Below are 12,849 nucleotides of genomic sequence, written 5' to 3' on the forward strand. Positions count from 1 at the left end.
GTCAGAAAGCTTTTGAGGAGCTGAAGCAGGCCACGTGCTCTGCATCTGTCCTGAAAAGCCCCTGTTACTCCAAAAAATTCATTGTCCAAACTGATGCATCTGAATTAGGGGTAGGGGCAGTCCTTTCACAACTTAATTCTGAGGGCCAGGATCAACCTGTTGCTTTTATCAGCAGGAGGTTGACCCCTAGAGAAAAGCGTTGGTCTGCCATAGAGAGGGAGGCCTTTGCTGTGGTCTGGGCACTGAAGAAGTTGAGGCCATACCTGTTTGGCACTCACTTCATTGTTCAGACAGACCACAAACCTCTACTTTGGCTAAAACAAATGAAAGGTGAAAATCCTAAATTGTTGAGGTGGTCTATATCCCTACAGGGAATGGACTATACAGTGGAACATAGACCTGGGAGTACCCACTCCAATGCAGATGGACTCTCCAGATATTTCCACTTAGACAATGAAGACTCATCAGGTCATGGCTAGTCTTATTGTCCTTCGTTTGGGGGGGGGGGCTGTGTAGGAAAGTACCATCTTGCCTGGCATGTTACCCCCATATTTCACTGTATATATGTTGTTTTAGTTGTATGTGTCACTGGGACCCTGCCAGCCAGGGCCCCAGTGCTCATAAGTGTGCCCTGTATGTGTTACCTGTGTGATGACTAACTGTCTCACTGAGGCTCTGCTAATCAGAACCTCAGTGGTTATGCTCTCTCATTTCTTTCAAATTGTCACTAACAGGCTAGTGACCAATTTTACCAATTTACATTGGCATACTGGAACACCCTTATAATTCCCTAGTATATGGTACTGAGGTACCCAGGGTATTGGGGTTCCAGGAGATCCCTATGGGCTGCAGCATTTCTTTTGCCACCCATAGGGAGCTCTGACAATTCTTACACAGGCCTGCCACTGCAGCCTGAGTGAAATAACGTCCACGTTATTTCAAAGCCATTTTACACTGCACTTAAGTAACTTATAAGTCACCTATATGTCTAACCTTTACCTGGTAACGGTTGGGTGCTAAGTTACTTAGTGTGTGGGCACTCTGGCACTAGCCAAGGTGCCCCCACATTGTTCAGGGCCAATTCCCTGGACTTTGTGAGTGCGGGGACAACATTACACGCGTGCACTACATATAGGTCACTACCTATGTGTAGCTTCACAATGGTAACTCCGAATATGGCCATGTAACATGTCTATGATCATGGAATTGCCCCCTCTATGCCATCCTGGCATTGTTGGCACAATCCCATGATCCCACGGGTCTGTAGCACAGACCCGGGTACTGCCAAACTGCCTTTTCAGGGGTTTCACTGCAGCTGCTGCTGCTGCCAACCCCTCAGACAGGTTTCTGCCCTCCTGGGGTCCAGCCAGGCTTGGCCCAGGAAGGCAGAACAAAGGACTTCCTCAGAGAGAGGGTGTTACACCCTCTTCCTTTGGAAAATGGTGCGAAGGCAGAGGAGGAGTAGCCTTCCCAAGCCTCTGGAAATGCTTTCATGGGCACACATGGTGCCCATTTAGGCATAAGCCAGTCTACACCAGTTCAGGGACCCCTCAGCCCTGCTCTGGCGCTAAACTGGACAAAGGAAAGGGGAGTGACCACTCCCCTGACCAGCACCTCCCCTGGGAGGTGCCCAGAGCTCCTCCAGTGTGCTCCAGACCTCTGCCATCTTGGAAATAGAGGTGCTGCTGGCACACTGGACTGCTCTGAGTGGCCAGTGCCAGCAGGTGACGTCAGGGACTCCTTCTGATAGGCTCCTTCAGGTGTTGCTAGCCTATCCTCTCTCTTAGGTAGCCAAACCCTCTTTTCTGGCTATTTAGGGTCTCTGCTTTGGGGAATTCCTTAGATAACGAATGCAAGAGCTCATCCGAGTTCCTCTGCATCTCTCTCTTCACCTTCTGCCAAGGAATCGACTGCTGACCGCGCTGGAAGCCTGCAAAACTACAACAAAGTAGCGAAGACGACTACTGCAACTCTGTAACGCTGATCCTGCCGCCTTCTCGACTGTTTTCCTGGTGGTGCATGCTGTGGGGGTAGTCTGCCTCCTCTCTGCACTAGAAGCTCCGAAGAAATCTCCCGTGGGTCGACGGAATCGTCCCCCTGCTACCGCAGGCACTAAAGAACTGCATCACCGGTCCCCGGGGTCTCCTCTCAGCACGACGAGCGAGGTCCCTTGAATCCAGCAACTCTGTCCAAGTGACTCCCACAGTCCAGTGACTCTTCAGTCCAAGTTTGGTGGAGGTAAGTCCTTGCCTCCCCACGCCAGACTGCATTGCTGGGAACCGCGTCTTTTGCAGCTACTCCGGCCTCTGTGCACTTCCGGCGGAAATCCTTTGTGCACAGCCAATCCTGGGTCCACGGCACTCTAACCTGCATTGCACGACCTCCTGAGTTGTCCTCCGGCAGTGTGGGACTCCTTTGTGCAACTTTGGGTGAGCACCGTTTCACTCCTCTTCGCAGTGCCTGTTCCGGCACTTCTGCGGGTGCTGCCTGCTTCTGAGAGGGCTTCTTGTCTTGCTGGGCACCCCCTCTGTCCCCAGACGCAATTGGCGACATCCTGGTCCCTCCTGGGCCACAGCAGCACCCAAAAACCCCAACCACAAGCTTTGCAGCTAGCAAGGCTTGTTTACGGTCTTTCCGCAGGAAAACACTACTGCACGACTCTTCACGACGTGGGACATCCATCCTCCAAAGGGGAAGTTTCTAGCCCTTGTCGTTCTTGCAGAATCCTCAGCTTCTACTGTCCAGTAGCAGCTTCTTTGCACCCACAGCTGGCATTTCCTGGGCATCTGCCCACTCTCGACTTGATCGTGACTTTTGGACTTGGTCCCCTTGTTCCACAGGTACCCTCGTCTGGAAATCCATCATTGTTGCATTGTTGGTTTTGGTCTTTCCTGCAGAATTCCCCTATCACGACTTCTGTGCTCTTTGGGGAACTTTAGTGCACTTTGCACTCACTTTTCAGGGTCTTGGGGTGGGCTATTGTTCTAACCCTCACTGTTTTCTTACAGTCCCAGCGACCCTCTACAAGGTCACATAGGTTTGGGGTCCATTCGTGGTTCGCATTCCACTTTTGGAGTATATGGTTTGTGTTGCCCCTATCCCTATGTGTCCCTATTGCATCCTATTGTAACTATACATTGTTTGCACTGTTTTCTAATACTATACTGCATATTTTTGGTATTGTGTACATATATCTTGTGTATATTTGCTATCCTCATACTGAGGGTACTCACTGAGATACTTTGGCATATTGTCATAAAAATAAAGTACCTTTATTTTTAGTATATCTGTGTATTGTGTTCTCTTATGATATTGTGCATATGACACTAGTGGTACTGTAGGAGCTTCACTCGTCTCCTAGTTCAGCCTAAGCTGCTCTGCTAAGCTACCATTATCTATCAGCCTAAGCTGCTAGACACCCTATACACTAATAAGGGATACCTGGGCTTGGTGCAAGGTGTAAGTACCCCTTGGTACTCACTACAAGCCAGTCCAGCCTCCTACAACTCTCAAATCAAGTTAGGTATATGTGTTGTGTTTTTCTTCATAAGGATTGATCATTTAAAAGATGAAGCTTCAATACATTTTTCAGAACCTGTTTAGTCCATCTGCATTTCCACCCATAATCTGCCTTTGGAAGAGGGCCTTCTGACATTGGGTGCCCAATAGTTCACTATGGGAGTTGGACCTCGTGACAAACAGGCTGCAGGCTCTGGCTGGAAAGCCAGTCAGGGACGACAGACAGGTAGGTAGTAGACTTGGGGTGCTCGGGGATGTAGGTGCACCTGTGATCCTCTTCTCCTGTACACAGAGGCCGACAAATGCAGGTGTCAGATTTCCTCATCCAGTAGCCCTTGCGGTCAGGGTGTCCTGTGAGTTGAGGCTGTAGGCATCATCGGGGAGTTCAGCAGGGTGGACCCAGGTGGGCTTGAGTTCGGAGGAGCCAGGAGACGTTGTTGGCATCAGTGACCCACCTCGGAATGGGTCAGGGGCAACGGGTGCAGTGGTTGCAGGAGATGTCGGATTCCTTGCACCACCAGGCTGTGGGAGATGGGGCCTGCATGCAGAGGCTACAGGCATCTCGGGTGAGTCCAAGATGGGTGAGACCACACTGGACTCGGTCTCTGGGCAGCTGGGGAACCGCGTTGGCACCAATGATGGGCTTCACCTCAGGTCATGGACGTCAGGTGCAGTGGTCACTTCAGGTGCCGGGTCGCTGAGGTTCCAGCAGCTGCAGAGTCTATTCTATGGAGTTTCTTGGCCTTTGAGGTTAGCAGGCAGTCCGGTGTGGTCAGCTGCTTTGGGTTTTCCTCTTCTGCAATGCAACTCTTGTTTGTCCGGGTCTTCAATCCACATCTGCCAATGGCTTCACTATCATCGGCTTTTTGGGGTTATCCAGGGGTCATAGCTGAGCCCAACGCTGTCCAACCTTTATGTCACTCCTGTGCCACTCTGATTAAATCTTTCGGACTGTCATTGGTGTCTTACGGTGATGATACTCAGATTGCGGTGTCGCTCCCCAAAAATAGTGTCAACATGGGTGACTCATTTCGGAATTGCATGAGTGCAGTCAGCAAATGGATGGACAGCAACTGTCTTGAATTGATTTCATCAAAGGCTGAGGTTATCCTCTTTGGAACCTCCTTTTGTTCTCCTGTTATGCGGCCCGATCAATTAGACTACACCAGTAGATAAGGTTAGAAACTTTGGAGTTATGATGGCTAATAACCTCAATTCTAAAACCCAAGGTAACAAGGTCACATTGTCTTCCTTTCTTGCTCTGTGTACCATCAAGAAGATATCTACGTTTATCACATCAGATCTTTTGAAAACAGTGGTTATTGCTCTAGTCTTATCTAGATTAGGTTACTGCAATGGTTTGTATCTAAATCTTCCAAGGGGTCCCTTAATAGGTTGCAAATTAAACAGAATGCAACTGTCCACTTTCTATTGAATATCCCCAGATTTTACTCTGCATCATCTGCCATCCGCCGACAACACAGACTGCCTGTGAAGCAGCGTGCCACATTTAAGACCCTGTGCATTGGCGCGCTTCATGGCCAAGGTCCCACCTATTTGAAAGAAAATCTGATTTGGTACTCGCCGGGCAGAAACTTTTGTTCTAGTTCTGGCAAGAACTTAGTGGTGCCCTCCTTCAAGCACTTTTTCTGGGGAGGCAGGAGCTTTGTCACCTGCCTGGCCTTGAACTGGAACAAACTCCCCTGGGATCTTATATCCCCTACTTTTCTATGTTTATTTAGGAAGCCATTAAACACCTGGTATTTCTGACAATAGAAGTTCAGTGACTTCTGATCTCGTCATTTTAGCACCAAGATGCCTGTAGGTAATCATTGTGCTTAATAAATATTATCATTCATTCACTCTAGGATTCATGGGTACCACCTGAATACTCAATTTAGGGGCATTACAGGGAGTGCAGGGTGGTAGCCAATGGGCTGACCACCTTTAGGATGACTAGACCCTTTTTATGACCACTTCTGCTGGGAAGTGGGCATAACTTTAACTCTAGTGTCCTAAATTCCTTCCAAGCAAGATGGAGGAATTTGAAAAGTGGTGTCCACTTCAGCTGGCCCACCTTAGGGGTGTGACTAGCATGGAGTGGGCATGCCTCCTAATCTGCCTAGATTTCTCGTCTGTGCTGCTGCCAAAAGTGGGTTCAGAACAGGGGGACTGTCATCTATGCCATCTGGAGAGACCTGGGTTGTATTACAAAGGTCGCAAGGCCTTTGAAGCTACCCGCCCTGGAGTGTCCATCCTGCCTGGAAGTGCAGGCTTTTGTCTCAGGCCCTCGAGAGTGCTGACTCTCACTTTGTGGGGCCAGAAACGCATCTGTGGTGGCTGAACTGGTCAGGACCAGCCAGTCAACACACTAGTAGTTGGTGGGTTTTCAGGGGGCACCTCTAAGGTGTCCTCTGTGTGCATTTATTAATAAATCCATCACTGGGATGAGCGAGGGTTTATTATTCTGAGACGTTTGATACTAAAACATCCCAGGATTCAGAGAAGCCATCATGTAACTGGGGAACGCGTAATGACCAGTGGCCAGCACATGCATTTAAAATGGCTTCCCTGTGCACTTACTATGTCTCCGAATCGATAGAGACATAGCAGGGGCATATCTGCTCAGACACATATGCCCTCACATGTGCCCTGATGCACCCTGCCTTAGGGGTGACTTACACTTGGCACATGCAGTGATAGGGGCTTGGCACACAGGGGTGTTTAACAGGCCGTGTTTTCAATTTAGCCTGCACCAACACATGTAGCCTACAATGGCAGCACTGTGTGGGCTTGGTGAGGGGTCCCTGAGGGTGCAGCTTTCAGAGACCTTCCTTAGTACCCCAGGCCTAGGTACTAGGGACTTACAGTGGTAGCTGAGGAGTTTGCCAATTGTGCAAAACAACTGTGCAGTTTTAAGGAACGAGATCTGGCACCAGGGACCTGGTTAGCAAGGATCCAGTGCACTAACAGTCAAAGCCACATCAATAACCAGGCAAAAAGTCGGGGCTAACCATGCCAAAAAGGGTGTTTTCCTAAACTGCATTCCAAAACAATGTGATGCGCTCCAATCCTAAACAATCCACCCCGTTCTAATCCAAAACACTATTTCCCAGTGCAATCCATAATAATCTACCCCACTCCGGTCTGCCCCTCTCTAATCCAAAACAATCTGCCTCACTTCAATCAAAACAAATCTGCCCCCCCTCCAATCCAAAACAATCTACTGCACTTCAATCTGCCCCACTGCTAACCAAAACAATCTACCTAACTCCAATCTGTCCCACTCCAATACAAAACAATCTGCCCACTCTAATCCAGGACAATCTACCCCACTTCAATCCAAAACAGTCTCCCCAACTCTAATCCAAAACAATCTGCCCCACTTCAACCAAAGAAAAAATGTCTCACTCCAATTGAAAACATCTGTGCCACTCTAACCTGCCCCACTCTAAACCAAAACAATCTGCTCCACTCCAATCTAATCTAACCCACTCCACCCACTCCAGTTCATCCCACCTCACTCCAGTCAAACCCACCCCACTCTAGTCCAGCCAACCCCACCACATCCCACCACACTTCAATCCAACCCATCCCACTCCAATCCACCACTTGCCAATCCAACCCACTCCACTCCAATCCAGCCCAGCCCATTCCAATCCAATCCAACCCACCCTAATCCAATCTAACCCAATCCGCTCCAATCCACCCACCTCACTCCAGCCATCCCACTTCACTCCAATCCACCTTAATCCACCTCAATCCAATCCAGTTCACTTTAGTCAACCCCACTAAAATCCACCCCACACTAACTTAATCTACACCACCCCACTCCAATCCCCTCCACCCTATACCAATCCAATCCACCATACTCCACACCAATCTAATCCACCCCAGTCCAATCCAATTCATCCCACTCCAGTCCAATCCACCCGACTCCAATCCAATCCACCTCACCCCAATCCACCCCACTCAATTCAATCCACCTCACTCCATTCTTGTTCATCTAATTCCCGTCCACCCTACTCCAATCCACACTACCACACCCAGTCCAATCCAACCCGCCCCACCCCAGTACATCCACCCCACTCTAATACAATCCTCACCACTCCAATCCACCCACCCCATTTCAGTCCACCCCACTCCAATCTAATCCACTCCATCCACTCCACCCCACTCCAATAACCTCACCCCACTCTACTCCAGTCCACCCCACTCTAATCCAATCCACCCCACTCTAATCCAATCCTACCCACTCTACTTCAATCCCCCACCCCACAGTACTCCAACCAATCGACCCCACTCCACTCCAATCCACCCCACTTCACTCTACTCAAATCCACCTCACTCTGCCTTAGTCCACCCCAGTCCTATCCACATCACCCCAGTTCAGTCCTCCCCACTACAATCCATCCCAATCCAATCCAATTCACCTTAACTGACCCCATGCCAGTCCAATACAGTATACCTTAATTCACCCCATTCATGTCCAATCCATCCCTCCAAGCTACCGTATTCCAGCCCACACCAATCAAATCCACTCCACAACCATCCAATCCACCCCACTCAATCCATTCCACCCCATTCCATTCCTTCTAAGCCACCCACTCTAATCCTCACACTCCAATCCAATACAACCCATTCCAGTCCTCACCACTCCAGTTCAATCCACCACAATCCACCATACTCAAATCCAGTCCACTCCAATCAAATCAACCCCACTTCAAAAATCCACTCCACTCCAGTCCATCCTACTCAAATCCACCCGCCCCACTCAAATCCACAAACCACACCCCAATCTAATGCACCCTAAACCAATCCACCCCAATCAGCCCACCCCCCTCTATTTCACTCCACTTCAGCCCACTCCAGTCCAATCCACTGCATTCCTGTCCAATCCACCCCACTCTAGTCTAATTCATCCCCACTCTAATACACTCCACCTCGGTGCAATCCACCCCACACCAAGCCGCCCTATCCCAACCCACACCACACCAATCCACCCCACTCCAATCCTCCCCACTTCAATCCACCACATCCCAATTCAATCTAGTCAACCCCACTCCATCCCACCCACTCCACTTTAGTCTAATCCACGTCACTCTACCCCAATCCACCCCACCACAGTTCAATCCACCCCACTCCAATCCATCCAGCCTACCCCCATTCCAATCTTCCCATCCCTACTCTAATCTATCCACTCCATTCCATTCCAATTTACCCGAGTCTAATTCACCCCACTCCAGTCACTCACCCACTCAAAAAAAACCACCCTAATCTAATCCACCCCACCCCAATCCAGTCTACGCCACCACAGTCCTATCACTTCAGTCCTATTCACCCACCCCAATCCAATCTAATCACCCCATTACAATCCACCCCACTCCATTGAGTCCTCCCCATTCTACTAAAGTCAAATCCAGCTAACTGTGCTCCAATCCGCCCCACTACCTCAATCCACTCCAACCCACTCCACCCTATTCCACCCCATGCCACAACACTCTCTGCCACTGAACTCTGCTCTTCTCCAATTAAGTCTATTCTCCCTCTCCACTCTTCAGCATTCTACTCCCCTACTCTACTCTGCAACACTCCACACTACACCACTAACTTTTAGCAATGGTGAACAGTAGCCACACTGATGTATGACATGGCAAAACACATTGCAAAGCCAATATCTCTTGCATAAGCGAGACCTTTGCTAATGCTTCTTTAGATATCTGATTCCTTAATGGAGGTTATTTTTACTTTGGTGCTGTAGCCTATTTTCTGTAGCGGTTTGGCCCTGGCCATTGTCACTTCGCAACATGGCTTAAAATACCAATGAATGATCAAACTGGCCGCTGTCCTGGATCAGTCACCTAAATCACAGTGCAAATGTAGACACTGTATTTAACATATTTCACGGAAGCCTCATTCTCTCAAATTATTGGCTCCCAGCAAGACTTTGCTGAGGCCCGCTGTGCCTACTTTTCCACTACTAATTGCTTTATTAAGGTAGATGGGGGGGTGGTACCAGAATATTTTAGTTGGAATATCATCTAGCATATCAATCTATCTAGCATATCAATCTATCAATCTGGATTTGTAAAGCGCGGCTAATCACCCGAGAGATTATCCAGGCGTCTATGTGTCTAATACACAAATTAGTACATTTGCGCTCCAGATATAGACCAGCGTGCAAGTGTAGATTTATTTCTCTATGGCATTCACAAATACTTCCACGAACAGCTATACAGGCACAGGTTTCCATGCGTATTTCTTGAAAACTCATGTGACATTCCAGGCGGGATCCTACTCCCAATGGGATGCCCTAGGGTAGCTCTGCGCTCTATAAACTCATAAAACTAAACTAAACTAAACCAATGCATGGACTTTGCCAAAGTGGAGAGCTCTGCACAGGGGAATGGGATGCATTGTGCGGGTGCGCACTATTTTTTTTTGTTTTCTGCTGGTAAAGTATTTTTCCCCATGGAAAAACCCATTCCCTTACAGCACCACCAACTCTGTGGCTGATCCATTCCGCTTCTAGTCATGGAAATGGATTCATCCCAGCCCCTGGTAGAAGCACATCTGACCCTTTCCTTGGTAGGCAGGAGAATGGGAGTAGCTTCTGAATGTAGCACACATAAATATTTGTAGGTCAAGCACAAACTTGCAAGGCTAATTATGCCTTGGTCGCTCACTTTCCCACCCTGTGGGAGGAATTTATGGGCGCAAAGAGCTCTAAACTCATGAAGATCTACGCACACGTGAATGTACTTACACCAGCCAAGAACACCTTTAAGAATTCCTGGCAGTCACAAAAAAATAAAGTTGGTTGCAAATCAAGTTTACCTTTGTGAATTGGGGCCATTGTAGCTTAAATATAGTTTCCAAAAATATCACTCCATCTGAGTTAATAATTAAAAAAAAACTACAAAAAAATGGGCTGACATTTTTGGAAACAATAGTTAGTACGGTTCTTGTTGGATGATATTTCTAAGTGCAATATTCTGGCATAGAATCATAGATGAAATAACTTTAGTTATAGTCATGGTACTTTTAGGACTGCTACTAACAGGTCTAGCGGAAGCACGCCTTGGGAACGGCAGTACCAGGAGAACCAGTACACACAGGCGCAGAATCCAAGTGGGAGGTAATTCTAAGTTTTGTGGTAAAGACTGCATCCTCGCAGTTTTCCCCCAGCAGATTGTGCCAGGTCAGACTTGCCAATTTTAACAGAAGAAATGTGAAAATGTGAAGGAAAAATACAATACATCCAAAAATTGGTGCAGTAAACAGCTTTTAAATCTTCATTTTCCCAGCAAAAACTCAGAATGGAGGGGTTTACAGCATCCAGTGGATATTTTACCCTCTATTCTAGTAATGTTTACCATGTGGGGTGCAGTCATAGCTGGTCTAGCTTCCTGTTGATATTAATATTGAACTTATAATTTATGTTTCACTGTAAAAGGCAGATGAAATGGGACTCCATGAAATTAACTTGATGTAATGTTCATGTACGTATTCGATGGGAAGGGAGTAGATGAACTCGGAGCCTATAAAAGAGAGATCTGGCGCCCTGTGGCTAGGCCCGTGCTGTACAAATAGCTTTAATGAAATAAAATAAAACGGGGCGCACCGGGAGCTGGGGTGGGCGCCAGAGAGAGGGCCAGCTCCTCCTGGCTTCCTTCGGCGATTTTCACGCGCCCTCGACCCTTTGGGGGACAATTCAAAGGCTGTTGCCGCGCGCAATTAAAGGGGGGCCCGGACGCCGGGTCCTGGCAGGAGCGGGCCCCAAGATGGCCGCCTGCTGCGCCGCCCCCTTAATTCACAGATCAATTACCTGGGAAAGGCATTCTTTTGGAAAAAAAGATGAAAATTGCTAGCAGACCTCCCCAACACACAACTTTACTCAGCGTCCGCCGGAGCTGCCAAGGACCCTACCCAGAGCTGCCTACAACCTTCCTTTAAATTAAAAACATGCTGCTGTGGTGGGGAGGGGATCAGGCGAGACAGGGCGAGGGCTTTTGTAATTCGACCACAAATTGACAATAACACACTCTGCCAGATTCTAGGGGCTGAAGCTACCAGTAAATATTGTCCAGGGAAGGATAAACTCACACCACGGCTAGGACCACAACAAATGGCCACTTAATGGCTCGTCTTGGAAGATTTTTGAGAGCCACTTTAAATACGGATATCTCTTTGCAACGCAAATTTCACCATTTGTGGGGATTTACTCCTATTTTTAATTGTTTATATCAGCGAATGTGGAATTAGCAGAGTTGGAATTTTCTAGGCTTTGAATCACCAATAAGAGTTTTTTAAAACTCACGCTAAAAAATCCAGTGGACAAACATTATATAACTAATTCTTCTCCTACCTCACCTCCGTTTTTGAGAAGTTTCCGCTCATAAAAATGTTTTGGAACGAAAAGTTACCGAAAGATAAGTGCGAAAATTACAACCTGTGCAACATAAGAAAGTTGAAAAGTCTTCTCCTGCTGAATTACATTTTTGCACATCTATGGTCCACACACACCACTCATTAATTGGCAATAAAATATAGCATTTAAAATGATATTTTTTAAGTAAGTGAAAATGAGTGACTCGATACCCTTATGTACACAGCGTAACGAACTAAACGATACCTGATTTACGCCACTGGAGAGGCTGGACATGTTCTTATATAGGTAGCACTGCAATATGGCTCGGTGAGTTGACAACTCGCTGCTGAGACCTGGAGTGGCCTGCAGGTCATGACCTTGAATCCCAGCAAAGCTAACCTCACCTGCCATCCTTTCAAGGTTGGCAAATTGAGTACCATTAAATTGGGTAATAGTAACATTTGTTATTTACAGTGCAAGGAACAGCCTGGAGTGGAGCGTTATACAAAAATACGCTCTTATAAATTATTTAGTAATTGTGTGCGTCAAATGGTGACTATTAACGGAAAAGATGGAGCTTCCTAGCTTTTCAAGTGTGCAGAAAGTTTTCATTCCTTATGACGAAAGTCCTCACCCACCCAAGGGTGGCATGCTTCATCGTGGGGACCTTCGTCGTGTCTGGGCTACTATCTCCGGAAGGGGAGCTCTTTTGTTTCTTAAGTGTATGCTATTCAGTAGGTAGGGCCTAATGTATAGCTAAAACTACATGCTGATAAACAGCTTTTTATTCTTGCCCCCCTTGAATAGATTAAAAATAGAAAGAAAGGATCTGACCCGGTGAGAGGTCGACATGTTTCTACCCACAATTGGGTAAGTAGGCTTTCATCAGGACCATAGCGCTTTCCGTGAGCATTATAGCACAGTTTATCACTATGGTGTAATGTGTGATGTCCAACAAG

This window comes from Pleurodeles waltl, chromosome 1_2 (assembly GCF_031143425.1).
Source record: "Pleurodeles waltl isolate 20211129_DDA chromosome 1_2, aPleWal1.hap1.20221129, whole genome shotgun sequence".
In the NCBI taxonomy this organism is placed as follows: domain Eukaryota; kingdom Metazoa; phylum Chordata; class Amphibia; order Caudata; family Salamandridae; genus Pleurodeles; species Pleurodeles waltl.